We start from the raw sequence: 15,330 nt of genomic DNA, 5'->3' as shown, positions 1-15,330 counted from the left end.
TTAAAACCAAAAAACCAAAAATGAAATGCTTATCGGCCCTTGCCCTTAATTAGTTAATTAGTTAAGTCTACATATTTTTTATCTTTTTTGCGCCTCTCTTTTCCACGGTACTATTTTGTGACAATTGAATTTTTTTTTTCAATGTTGAATGCTTTTAAGGATCGGTTACTATATTTTATTCTTGTGTTTGGTCATACTTTTTACCTAATCTAAAGTTTGAACTTCAGTGTTTTGTTAGTGTGAGTTTGTCAAACGTCAAAAAGAAGACTGTGTGTGTTAATTATTATTATTATTATTTTGTTTTGTCTAAATCTTAAACTGATGGGGCTCTTTCTGAAAGAAAAACAGATCTTTGAGTTTGTGTGTTGTGGGGCTGATAGAAAATTACCAGAAGAACAAGGACGGGAATGCAAAACTCATTTACTTACTGAAACCCCGAAACCCTAATTTCTTGTCTTTTATAAGCAGCAGAGACCGGTCCTCCAAGTTCGTCGAAGCCGAAGGTAAATTCTCTCTGTTTCATCGCTTCTTTCACCCAATTTTTCTTCTTCGTTGTACCAATTTTTGCCCTAGAATTTGCGTGTAAGCACATATCGAGGCGCTCCAGGTTTTTTTAATTGCAGTGCCCTGCGGAGCCCATTTTTGTGCAATAGAATTTGGTCATCTCTCTCACTCTCTTAGGTTTAGGACATCCTCTAGAGTCTAGACTTGTTCCGACTTCCGAGACTGATTCAGAGTTTCGGCCTCTAGAGGATTTGGGAGTAGATGACCAACATTAGTCCTTGCTGGGATTTTTCTGATTTTCTGACTTAATCTTTCACTTTTCCTTGCTGGGATTTTTCTGATTTTCAATTGTTTATAGGGCGAGATAAGTATGGCGATTCTAGAAATTGTTTCTGTTTTTAATTCTTTTTCTGCAATATATGTATATTTCTTTTTTATGATTCTCAGTGTGTTTTAGATTGCAATTGCTTCTTTAGAGTTTCATAAGGCTGCGTGATATATTGGCTTTAGTTTTTATTCTTCTTAGAATATTGACAGTTTGGCAAGAGTAGGACTAATGTTCGGATCTTTTCCAATATTCTTGAAAATATTCTGCTGGTCTGCTTTTGCGTGTTTAAGACATGATTTTGAGTAAATTTTCAATACAATAGAAACCATCTCTTGTAAATTAGATGATGTTGTCTATTTCAAATAAACCTAGTAGATCTGATCAAATATGTCAAGGAAACACCATTTCTGACTTGACAAAAACTAGTTCTTATTCTTTGAAGAACTCTATCTTAATCATTGTCTTTTAAAAAGACCTCTAATTGTGGAAATAATACACCTGTTGTTTTGGTTTCTATATTCACTAATGGGTAAGGGTGGGATAGCTGAAGTTTCTGATTTCACAGAGGACAATCTGAAGTTTTGGGAGCAGTAGTGGTTTTTTTTTTTTTTTTTTTTTTTGAAGAAAACTCTGTACAACCCAAAAGTTTTCTAGGACATTTTGATTGGAAAGCTGAAGGCAAGGCTCCATTGTCATGGAGCTGTTTGTAGACACTACTCTGAAAACCCCTGAGAATTTCCTTCCAGATCCATAAAGCTGTTACAGTACAAAGGTTCAAAGTTTTACCACATAATCCCCAACTTGTCTGCAAAAGTGGAGATTTCACGAAGGGTGATGGAACTGGAGGATTATCAATCTCTTTGGCTTGAAATTTTTAGATGAAAACGTGAGGATGAAACACATGGAGCCGGGTGTTTCTGTGGATGGTGAATTCTGGAATGGACAGCAACGTCTCTCAGATCTTTATTTGGACCGAGAGGATTACAGAAACTACTGTGATAGAGGACTTTGGTCAGATCAGATAGCAGCTGAGAGTTGAAAGTATAAATTTTTGTGTTCGAATATCGCTTTCCACTCTTGGAATCATGCCTCTAGAATGAACTCTCATGTCTCTTAGAATGATGCCTTGATTTAGAGTTTCTTTATAGTTTAAAACTTAGAGTCGTATTTCCTTGTATTTTGTTTCTTGTTGTACCTTTCTTTTGCACTTAATTTGTAAATTTAACTAGTTGCTCTTGGCTCAAGTGTAATGTTATGTCCCTTGATTATATGTCTATTTGTAGGTTTACTCGGGTCTTTTTTTTCCGTTTATTTTCGTGCAAAATCAAGATGGCTTACTTCTTTTTGTCTATTTGAGGTCTTCGAAAATTCACAAATGAAAATAGTTAGCGAGTTTTTTCCTTTCCTCTCAGAATCGTTGAATTGGTGCATGTTGAGGTAATTGTGCAGAACTTTGAATATAGAACAAAAGCTTTCTCTTGGTAAGTCCATTCTTGATTCTTCTTAATTTGATTCTTTGCTTCTTTGTGTGTATTGTTTGAGGAGTGCACAACCAACGAGTGATTTACTGCTGCATGGGCTTGATCAAGTTAAAAAATTAATTGCAGTAAAGTTTAAAATCATTTTAATCTGATTTTTAGAATATCATTTTGGTGGTTTTGGATAATCAATTATATTTTTTTTTCAGCATTATTCATTTTACTGTTACTACCGAACACAATTTTCGAAACAGAACTGAATTGACTTTGCATTTATGAACTTTTAATAACTATCAAACTGAATAATGTCAAAACTAAATCGAGCTGCATTATATCTAAATAATAAATATATATTATATGTAGTTATATATGTGGAAGGGAAGAGGTGCAGCTGCCTTTGCAGTTTTCAGTTTTTAAATAATAGAATTAGTAGCTCTTTTATTATTTTACTTTTATCATCTTTTTATTCTTCAAGATTGGTTAGAAGGTGGAAGGGTTGGAATGTAGTGGGATTAGCATTTTAAAGTCAAATCGATATTTGAAGCATGATGTTGAATAGGCCGCACACATTTACACAATTGTCTAAGGATCATCTCTTTTATAGATGAAACCCTTTATAAAATTACAAATTTCTACTTAATAAAAATATAAACACAAAATCAAAAAATCAAAAAATGAGGAAAAAAAACTAAATATTGGGCGGTTTTGACAGAGGAAAAGAGATTTTCTTCTATCTTCATACAGACGAAGCACTTGAGCGGTGGCAACTCCATGGTAGAAGCAACCAAGCGGTAGCGACTCCGTGGTAGAAGGACTCAAGTGACAGCGACCCCACGACAGAAGGTCACGAGTGGTGACGATCCCACGACAGAAGTTCACAAGAGCCTTACAGGCATAACTCCACGAACATTGACAGCTCGAATAGACGCACATGCACACGGTTGACGATTTGGAGGTGGGTTCATAGTTAGCACCACCGTCTGCTGCTTGTTGAAAGGGAGATTGTCACGGCGGCTAAAAACGCGAGGGGGTGGAGGGGTGGATGATAGATTAGAGGACGATAAAGAGGAAAGGAAAGGAAAAAGTCTAGGTTTTTTTTAGAAAAAAAAAATCTTGTCACAAAGGTTATATATTATATAAAACCTCCGAATTGTATATTATTATATTATATAACCTAATTTTTAGTATATTTTGAATACTTATAAGGTATGATGTTAATATGGATTAAATTTTAAATATATAGCCACATATACTTCAAAGTATATATTATATAACCTAATATTGAATACATACCTAGAATATGTTGGTCATCCTATAAATTGGAATATATTATATAACTTAATAGTATATGTACCGATAAAAAGTATATATTATATAACCATGTTTATCATACTATTTTATGATATAGAGCACTCCATAACAGTATATAGTTTATAGTTCATAAGTTTATGTGAGATTGATTTTGATTGACCGATTCTTTATCATCGAATCAACACTTATTGTTTATAGTCGGATATAGTTGGTAGATGTACACACAATCGTAAAGTATCATTATTTGAATTGATTATTTTCAGTTCCCTTAAAATTAAATACAAAAAGATTAGTATAATATATATTAACAATTTCGTATAATATATGAATGATTAAATTAAGGGATTATGAAATAAATAATTTGGGACCACAATAATTAAAGGTTTATAAAATCAAATTAAAGATTTAAATCTTTTACATTTAAATAAAAAAAACTAAACTAGTTTCAAAAACCATACAAAGTATTATCTCTTTTTAAAACAACCGCACAAATATTTAAAAAAAAAAAAATTCTATATTCTGTTTATTAAAATAAATAACGCCTTGGTCAAACATATCACATGTTACATAAATGAAGTGTCATAATGAAGTGTCATTTTAGCAAAAACAATACGCATAATTGTACGAAATCAACTAATAATGAAAAATCAAATTTAAACAATTTAAATTTAATTTTAAATTGATACTCTATATTTTGAAACTATTAAAATTTTGTTGAGGTAGATTTTGAAATTTATACATTTAAAATCTATAATTCTTATATAATAAGAGGTAAATATTATTATTTCTAGAGAAATTTGAAAAAAACTAGCATTTAACCTTGTCATTTAGTGTTTACACAACCCCTCCTTTTTGCATTAGGAGCCCGCACGCTGCTCGCCATCCCATCATTTTACTGTCCAGTGTCGACTGTCGAGATCTGCCACCACATTCTTGTTCGTCTTCGACCATCGACACTACCAGCCACTTCGATTCGTGGACCCCGATTGAGATCCACCACGTGCCGTCGAGATCCGTAAGTCCTCCTATCTTGACCCGACCTGCTGTCATCAATCATCAAACCTACGTTAGTCATGCACTGTCGCCCGACAGTCTTCGTCCACCGTTTTAGCCACCTCTATTTGAGGAAAGCAAGTTCAACAGTCTTATGATTTTGGGATTTTGAACGATGGAAAACGAAGGGAAAAAAAGTTTAAAAACTTGTTTGATTGCCTGATGTGGGATCGACCACATGAATGTGTTGTTTAAAATCTAAATAAAATCAGTAGATATGGTCAAGGCTAAAGGAGGAACAAGCACTGGTATAACATCAACGTGTTCAAATGAATCGTGCACAATCACCTTAGAAACGGGACGACTGATTTTGATAATTCTTCAATTAGTAGTATATACATATATGCATGTATGTACCGACCTTCTAATTTTGATATATACATGTATTGACCTTCTTATTTTGATAATTCTTCCATTGGTATATACATGTATTGTCCTTCTAATTTTGATAATTGAGTTTCATTTTGATATATACATGTAATGACCATCGAGATCAACATACCTCAATACATGTATCTTAATACAGAGAGATAATTCTTCAATTGGTATATACCTTCTAATTTTAGTAATTGAGTTACATAATGATATATACATGTGATGCCCTTTTAAGTAGAATAATTCTCTTATAATTTAATTAAAAAAGCACACCAATGGTAGTAGAATAATGACAGATTGATGAGATGGGAGACCTTGACAAATCGTTTATATGAATTCAAATTTAAAACAAAATAATTAAAATAACTTAATTGGTGGTAATATATTTAGGAAAAAACTTAAAATCCCTAGGAAAAGAAATTTGATTTCAAATCAAATTTGTTAGATGGTTGAATATAAAAAAGTCCGAACTAATTGAATGTCCATGCCAGAAATTCCTCGAATTGGTTTGTCATTTCCATAAAGGATATAATTGACAATTTTAAGCTCCACATTATCCCTTTTCTTGCAATAGATCATGTGGAAATCTAATTATTAGTTTATTTATATAAATAATAATCTAAAATATAGTTACAATGACAAAAAAAAAAAAACATGGTCAAGGGCAAAGTGGGGAAATCACCGTACTTTTTAGAATTCCTAAAATATGATTTAGTCATTTATGCAAAATTAACAACTAATGACCATTCTGTTAAAATGAGTGACAAAATGTAGCCACCCACTTAAATTATCCAAAAAAAAAACAAAAAAATCCTAAAAATAATTGAGAAATTTAGGGTAGTGGCTAAATTTGGGCACCTGTTTTGAAAAATGGTCAATACTATCACATGTTAAACTAATTTTTAGGAGATTTAAAAATTTGATTTTGTCCCTCTCATTTGAAACCATATAACATAGATTTAAACCAACCCAAAAAAACCGCAAGGTGCAATCTGGTCAAATCCGAAGCATGTTCAAAAATCAAATCATTTAACTAAGGCATTCCACAGAGAGGCTGATAAATAACTCAGTGCATAATTAAAGCAAAGAAAACGCACAAAAACATAAAAGAAGTAATTTCCATTGAAAAATAACGGCGTACAAGGAGTTTTAGCTTGACCCTCTTCTCTTTCGAGAGTGAGGGGAGTGTAAACTCGCTTAAGAACTTTAAAAGAACGGAATAGACGGAAAAAAAGTACAAACTCGAACTAAAGGCAATATGATAAGTAAAAGAGTGAAAATACAAGAAACGAACAACTAAAACATAAATCTAAAGCCTACGAATGAACTCTACAACTAAAGACGAGAGAAAGGAAGATGAAAACGAGATAAGAATGGATGATTTGTTGCTGGAGGAGTGGCTTTCTTTTATAGGCCCTTCAGGTGGTTAAACTACCCTCTATTTTAGGTGGAAAAGGGTTGAGATTCTCTCAACAACCCTTCCTTAACTTGAACTCATCGTTTTAGGTTGATTCAAACATGTAAGAAATGACCTCTCTGCCCTTCATTAAGTGAAACATACGTTTTAAAGAAATGTTGACCAAAAAAAGCGTCAGACATTCTTTTCCTGCAAAACAGATTTCTGTTGTTTTCTTTCAATTTTGACCGCATTCTTCTCATATTTTTCCTAAAATACCATATATTACAAATTATCCAGAAATTTTCTATGCATGTTTTACTTTAAGGATATATAAGTCTTTTTAGCTAATAATGATGGGAAAGGGTTCAAATTTGTGGTCAAACAGGCCTATCGACACACATTTCTACAGAAGGTCAACCTTAACATATATACTGTGCATATGTTACTACAACGATTAAAAAGTATTGGTCATCATAAATCGGAGAGAACATATTTGTCCTCTTGTTCCTTTATTTTGTCATTGCCCTTTTTTATAGCCTGTTTCTTAACATGAACCTAAAGTTTTGAACGAACGACAAGATGACTTCGAACGGATGAACAACAAGATGACTTTGAATGAATGGACGACGAGATGCATTGATCGTGGAAAGCAAGACAACACGACGGAATGGACACAATAGCTTTGAATGCGATGGAGAGGAACTTGACAACCAAAAAAGAAGAGTGGAAAGAATGGGAAGAAACGCTTCAATTTCACGTGATACAGTATCTTTGATTTGATTTGGTTTCATAGTATCATGGACCCAATAAACATATTTACCCTTCCACCTAGAAATTTTAAATTTTAGATTTTAGATTTTAACTTAGAATATTATAAATTTTAAATGTTAGTCAAATTTTAAATAATTTTTTATTTATCTACTTTCAAAATACTTGATTTCAAAGTATAGAGCATCAATTTTTAAATTAGATTTTTAGTTGTTTATGTTTGATTATTTAGAGTTGATTCCTACAATTAGAGTGCATTGGTTTTGCAAGTTGTTATACCAAATAAAATTCATAAAATTAAACACATATACATCATTTGTTATAGGATTATATTTGTCTAAAATAATATTTAGGATTCTAAAAAAATGTCACTTAGCCATTTATACAATATCCAATATGTTTGACCATTCTTCAAAACATATTCTTTGCTTTGGTCATTCTTGTCGTCGTCCCAAAATCATTTAAACTTATCTCTTATTAACTATATCTCAAAAAACAACCTCTTATTCTTCTTCAGTTCTATTTCATCACAAATTCATGTATCACTGACAAAATCACAAGGCCCATATATTTGAAGAAGCCCTCTCCTGCTTGACTCTCCCTCGTAATAAAATGGCGCCCAAGGCCTCTTCTGTTGCCAAGGGCAACAACCTCTACTCCCCAACTCCACCACTAGCATCATAGACACTTTGGCTTTGCCTGCGATAGCTTCGTCGACTCAATCTCTTTGGTTTGGCTTGTTAATCAGGCAAATATCATGAGCTCCTATTCCCCTTAAATCCCTCTTTTAAGGGTTTTCTCGTGTTCATCTTGTTGGGTGTGTTTCCCTAAACTCGTAGTTTGTATTTATGTAGAAACAAATGTATATTCAATAAAGTTTTATTCAGTAAATTTGTTGTTGAATTCATAGTATTGCATTGTCTAAAATCCAATAAACTAAACATCTAAGGTTATTATCATGTAACCGGGACAGTATATATACTGGCTATATATTTGATATACTAGGCATATATTTGATATACCCCTAATATACGAGTGGATAATGTCCCGTGAATAACCTAAAGGGTCTATAGTATATGGATAAAGTTGGGTATCTTATCCTGGCAACACTATGGATATGGCCCACTTTGTAAATGTTACAGACGACTCGATCCGGGTCGTTCGTGTGGAGACATGCGAGTGGGGGTATCCTATACAATGAGTTTGTATAAGACCGGACCACGAAATAGCCAATCTTTAGATGTAACACCGTTAACTAACAGATTGCTATTTCTTAGGATGACCAAACAACTCATTCTCAATCCTGAGTGAGTTATAGACTCCTACTTGTGAAGGCTCGTCCTTTGATCTGTATGAGTGAAAGTGGCCCGACTCGCCGACTCAACATTCCTACCATTTTGGGGACGAGATTGAGTGGGGAGTTGGGAACATATACTATAGCTATTCGTAGATGTCCAGCACACGTGCTCATGACTAACCCAAAGAAACTGAAGTCTCGTTCAAAAGTATGCCTATTCGTAGGTTACCCAAAAGAAATGAGAGGTGGTCTTTTCTTCGATCCACAAGAAAATAGAGTGTTTGTATCGACAAACGCCACCTTCTTGGAAGAAGACCACGTTCGAGATCATAAATCACGAAGTAAGGTAGTAATAAACGAGATTTCCAAAGAGGCTATAAATGTGTCAACAAGAGTTTTTGATCAAGCTGGCACTTCACATTAGTCACACGCACCTAAAAAATTGAGGGTGCCTCGACGTAGTGGGAGATTGTGTTACAACCTGACCGCTACGTGGGTTTAACTGAAACCTAAGTTTTCATACTTGATGACGGCATATAGGATCCATTGACCTACAAACAGGTAATGCAAGATGTGGACAATGACAAATGGGTCAAAGCCATGAACCTGGAAATTGAGTCGATGTACTTCAATTCCGTTTGGGAACTTGTAGATCAACCTGACGGGGTAAAACCCATAGGGTGCAAATAGACCTATAAGCGAAAACGAGACGTCAAAGGAAAGGTACAAACCTATAAGGCGAGACTTGTGGAAAAATGCTACACACAAAGGAAAGGGGTGGACTATGAAGAAACCTTCTCCCCTGTAGATATGCTTAAGTCCATCAGAATACTTTTGTCCATTGCCACATATTATGACTATGAGATATGGCAAATGGACGTTAAGACTGTCTTTCTGAATGACAATCTTGAAGAAAGTATTTATATGTCTCAACCTGAAGGGTTCATAGCACAAGGCCAAGAGCAAAAGGTTTGCAAGCTTAAACAGTCCATATATGGACTGAAACAAGCATCTCGATCTTGGAACATAAGGTTTGATAATGCGATTAAATCTTATAGTTTTGACCAAAACGTTGATGAGCCTTGTGTATATAAGAAGATCGTCAACAACATTGTAGCCTTCTTAGTGTTGTATGTAGATGATATCCTACTCATTGGGAATGATGTAGGATACCTCATAAAGAAGTGGCTAGCTACTGAGTTCCAAATGAAGGATTTGGGGAGAAGCTCAGTATGTTCTTGGCATCCAAATTCTAAGGGGTCGCAAGAACAAACCGTTAGTCCTGTCTCCAACAACTTATATCGACAAGATGCTTGTTCGATATTCGATGCAGAATTCCAAGAAAGGCTTATTGCCCTTTAGGCATGAAATTCATCTGTCTAAGGAACAATGTTCTAAGACACCTAGTTGAGGATATAAAACGTATACCCTATGCTTCAGCAATGGGTAGTCTGATGTACGCTATGTTGTGCACTAGGCCTGACATTTGCTATGTAGTAAGAATGGTCAGTAGGTATCAATCCAACCCAGTATATGATCACTGGACTGCTGTTAAGGGAATCCTCAAGTATCTAAGGAGAACGAGGGACTACAAGCTCGTGTATGGCACTAAGGATTTGATCCTTACAGGTTACACTGATTCTAACTTCCAAACAGACAAGAATTCAAGGAAATCCACGTCGGGATCAGTATTCACTCTTAATGGAGGAGCGGTAGTTTGGCGAAGCATCAAACAAGGATGCATCGCTAACTCTACCATGGAGGCTGCGTATGTTGCAGTTTGTAAAGCAGAAAAAGAGACGGTTTGGCTTAGAAAGTTCTTGACAGATTCAGAAGTCGTTCCAAACATGAATTTGCCCATCACACTTTATTGTGATAACAGTGGTGCTGTTGAAAGTTCTAAAGAACCTCGAAGCCACAAGACAGGCAAACACATCGAAAGGACGTACCACCTTATACAGGAGATAGTGCAACGAGGAAATGTGATTGTCACAAAGATCGCTTTTGAGCACAATATTGCTGATCCTTTTACGAAGGCGCTCACGACTAAAGTGTTTGAGGGCCATCTAGAAAGTCTAGGTCTACGAGCTTTGTACGATTAGTCTAGAGCAAGTGGGAGAAATGTAATGGGTATAGTGTATGTCGTAGTTTATTGTATTTTCCTTTTGCCTCATGATAATGTACACCCCACTCGAGTTTGGTTCAAGTGGAAGTTTGTTGGGTATGTTGCCCTAAACTCGTAGTTTGTATTTATGTAGAAACAAATGTATATTGAATAAAGTTTTATTCAATAAATTTGTTGTTGAATTCATAGCATTGCATTATCCAAAATCCAATAAACTAAACATTCAAGGTTATTATCATGTAACTGGGATAGTATATGTACTGGCTATATATTTGATATACTGGGTATATATTTGATATACCCCTGATATACAAGGTATATATTTGATATACCTCTAATATACGAGTAGATAATATCCCGTGAATAACCTAAAGGGTTTATAGTATATGGATAAAGTTGGGTACCTTATCTTGGCAACACTATGGATACGACCCAATTTTTAAATATTACAAACAACTCGATTCGGGTCGTTCATGTGGAGACATGCGAGTGGGGGTATCCTGTACAATGAGTTTGTATAAGACCGGACCACAAAATAGCCAATTTTTAGATGTAACACCGTTAACTAACAAATTGCTCTTTCTTAGGATGACCAAACAACTCATTCTCAATCCTGAGTGAGTTATGGACTCCTGCCCGTAAGGGCTCGTCCTTTGATCTGTATGGGTGAGAGTGGCCCGAGTCGCCGACTCAACATTCCTACCATTTTGGGGACGAGAATCGAGTGGGGAGTTGGGGACATAACTTCACAAGATGGAATTAACTCCTCCCCGACCTTAGGGGAGTAGATGAGTTTTCTCTTAAATGCTGACTCCGAGCTTGAACAAGGGGTCACACCCTCTCATTGGTCCGGGTGGGACTTCTGGTTATTGGTCGGACCATAACCGGGTTGTTCATTAGAGGAGCAGTGGTATTTAAGGAGTAAGATGTAACTCAGGGGTAAAGCGGTAATTTGACCAAACTTGAGTTACGAGCACTCGTGAAGGATTGACTTGCCATTAATGGTTGTATATCCATGGACACAAAAATATTCTATAGTGAGAAGAATGCAGCTGCGGGTCTTTAGTAGAATGACTCGTAGTTAACAAATTTTGATTAACTCAGTCAATGAGTTTGACCGATTAATCTCGTATCGTTGGAGCTTCTGATCTGTAGGTCCATTAAATCCCCTTGTTAGCTCATAACAGATAAAACGAGGATCAAGTTTTTGGAAATTTTGAAATACTCAAATTGCTCAAACGATTATATGTAAGTGATACATTATAATATATAGTTAATTATAATTGAAACTATATATTATGAGAGAAATTATTTGAATGAGATTCAAATAAAATTAATATGAATATGATTCATATTAAAACTATCGATTAAGAATAATGTGCATAAGATGTACATTATAACTATAGGTTATATTAGGGAAATACTATAGAATATGATTCTATTTTTGTAATAAATAATTAAGTGTTAATTATTTATTTGATTTATATATGTATATATTAATTGTTAATTAGATTAATACTTAATTGATATTTATTAATTAACATGATTAATTAAATATATATATATATATATATATATTAATTATTATTATTTATTAATAATATCAATAAATAATATTATAATTAATTATATATAACTCCCCTACAAAAATGCAAGGGAGTGGGGAGTTAAGTGACCTCCCCACGTCACTGTTTTTTGGTTTGTTTTTTTGCAAAAAACTACTAAGCCAAGAACAATACTCCAATCCATCAAGCATTTTCTCTCACTCTCAAGCTCTCTCTTCAATCTCTCCCTCACATTCTAAACCAATTACTCCCACAAGCCCGATCTCGGTATCCAGAGGATAACACGGAAGGTCTATTGGTGGTGTCTGTTGGTTTAATCCATTGAAGAAGTGTTCTTCAAAGGTAAAAGAAAAATTTTTTCCCCTGTATTTTCATTATTGAATGTTTGTTTTTGTTTCTCAAAAATTCATGAACGATGATCCACTTCCACTCCGGGATTCACATCCCATCACATGTTCACCTTCTTGCAAATTGTAATGTCCACAGTTTTCCATTTTTTTGCTCGACAACTCCACCAACATTGCATTTTTGCCCAATATCACACCATGCCGCAAAACCAAACCACAAAATCGTGATTGGTTCAAATCGGTTCTAACTTAACTTTTTGGTTTGGTTTGGTTTCATGTTTTTTTTATTTTTAAAAATCCAATTTGGTTTCAGTTTTGATTATCAAGCTGAGACAAATCGAACCATGAACACCCCTAGTGTTGGGAACACTTGACATCTTCAACATATTTCTATGGGGTTGAATAGTTTACACACGGGCTACACACTTTTTTTAACACATTCTCATTTTCTTTTTCCTTTTTTAGACCACTTACAATATTTTATTTAATTACAACAAATAATGATATTATATTTTTCTTAAAAAAATCTTATTATCTTCATTTATCTAAGCTGGGGTGTTAAAAAACTATGATGAGTTGAGAAAACGATCAACCCAATCTATCCATATGATCTGAGTTGGGTTTAAATAAAGAAAAAATCTATGAATTGAGTTGGTTCAAGAGTTTACCTAAAATATATTTGGGTTCCATCAAACCAACTTCAACTAATTATTAATAGTAAAACTATTTCTTTTCCTCACCATAAAAATTATATATAGTTATATAATTTTATTTCATTCAATAATTCTTTATAGATGATTTATTCTACAACGACATTTTAAAACAACTTGTTTAAGTTTCTCAAGTGTACCTTTTCAACATATAAATAAAGATCGACTTACGGATCTTGATTCAATGTTAAGATAATATATAAATAAATGTTTAAGATACTATCATTAATTTTTTTTTGTTATAAAATATTTTGAATAAGTGACTCGAATAATCTGAACCAACCTAACCTAAATATTTTATGGTTGAGTTGGGTTGGGTTTATTATTTAATAAGGGTTGTTCGAGTTGAATAAATTTACAATCCGAACAATTGAGTTGGGTTACCTCAACTCAATCTAACCCAACCCATGAACACTTCTAATCAAAGTAATGGTTCAAAAGGAATATTTAAATTTTAATAAGTGATTTTATGATAAGTAGGCTAACATGAGTACGGGGTGTACATCGGTCCGTTGGGTCGGTTTTCAGGCCAAAATCGACAGTAACTAACATTTTTGCATTCATTTTCGCTAAACAACGAAACATCAATCGATTTCAGTTGAGACTGATATATATATATATATATATATATTTTAAAGATTTACCTCTTCTGAAATACAGTTGGAACAAAGATCAAGGGAAAAAGAAGAATCTGGTGAAAGAGTTGGACAAACAATGAAGGAGACACGATGGAAAGAAGGAAAAAAAAACCTAACTCAAATCGAAAATCTCACATCTAAAAGATGGAATGCTCTACGAAAAAATTGAGACAAAGATTGAGAGTGACGACGTTGAGGTGTAGAGAGGAGACATGATGGAAAGAAGTTGTTAGCAACATCGTTGGGGTCGGACGGGGAAAAATGGTAGAGTATTAGAGGGAAAGGAGGAGTGTGCAGGGGATAGCTGATGAGAGTGAGAGGATGGGGTTGAGTGAGATAATAGATAAAACCCTAATCTTGTACGATACCGCTCCACTTGATCATCATTGTTACGCTTCATCTTATACACCTATTCGTTACCAATGGGTTATCTCCCTTGTGGTAGTGCTAGAAGTTCTGCACTTATGTTCTTATGAAAAGCTTTCATTTCTTCCTACATTACTATTATCCAATGAGCAACATTTCAACTAATCATTGTGTCTTGGAGAGTTAATGGCTCTTCATCCTTGATTAGACGACAATATGCAACATTACACTCCATAATGTAACAAGATTTCCAACCAGGTGGTTTTTGACATCACTTGACTTGATTGACAAGTCTCTCTGGTACTTATGATTCAACTAGTTCTTGGATCATATGCACTAGTTCAGCTTCAGAAGAGTCATCTTCAAATTCTTTCTTCATGTGTATTGGTGTAATCTCTTAGCTTTCATTTTCAATGCTATCATCTGCTACTTGTCTCTTACTTTCCATAAAGATCACATCCATACTGATGATAGTCTTGTGGGCAGTGGGATCCAATAAGCAATACCCTTTCACACCATCAACATATCCCAATAATAAACATTTCTCGGACTTTAGATCCAGCTTTATAGTTTCTTGGGCATTTTACATCACGTACACCAGACTTCCGAACATATGGAGGTTTGGATAATAAGCTAGTTTGCCCATTCACACTACATTGGTGTCTTCGACTCAATTGTAGTTGATAGAGCACAATTGCTATATAACAAGCGGTATTTACTACTTCTACCATAAAGTTTTGTCTAAGCTTGCAGTTGCTAATATTGCTCTTGCTCTCTCTAACAAGGTTCTGTTCATTCGCTCTACCACTCCATTTTGTTGAGGAGTGTAAACAATAGTGAACTGTCTCTTTATGCCTTTCTGATTGCAAAATTCTGCAAACTCATTACTTGTATATTCCTATCCATTATCTATATGCAAACACTTCATCTCGTTGTCAGATTGAAGATCTACTTGTGCTTTGAAGACATAACACACATATGTCTTCCTCTCGTAGGATACAACTTGAAAGGCTCGAATCCCGTAACGAAAAATCGTGTGAATGCTTGTGCTTCGATTTTGTTTTAG

The 15,330-nt window shown here is 34.4% G+C and overlaps 1 long non-coding RNA gene across 2 annotated transcripts; it reads left to right on the top strand.

Moving 5' to 3' along the window:
- Positions 1-221: 221 nt before the first annotated feature.
- Positions 222-3,465, top strand: LOC148210866 (uncharacterized). 2 transcript variants are annotated; one of them, XR_015791970.1, is made up of 2 exons: positions 222-2,313; positions 3,055-3,465. It is a non-coding gene; the product is annotated as an uncharacterized LOC148210866 (long non-coding RNA). The 2 variants fall into 2 exon arrangements; XR_015791969.1 differs by having other exon boundaries at positions 3,023-3,465.
- The last annotated feature ends 11,865 nt before the right edge of the window (positions 3,466-15,330 follow it).

This window comes from Momordica charantia (assembly GCF_013281855.1).
Source record: "Momordica charantia cultivar OHB3-1 chromosome 6 unlocalized genomic scaffold, Mcharantia_2.0 BLBB01000006.1, whole genome shotgun sequence".
In the NCBI taxonomy this organism is placed as follows: domain Eukaryota; kingdom Viridiplantae; phylum Streptophyta; class Magnoliopsida; order Cucurbitales; family Cucurbitaceae; genus Momordica; species Momordica charantia.
The sequence above is the reverse complement of the archived record's forward strand: the minus strand, read 5'-3'. Positions and strand labels throughout refer to the sequence as shown.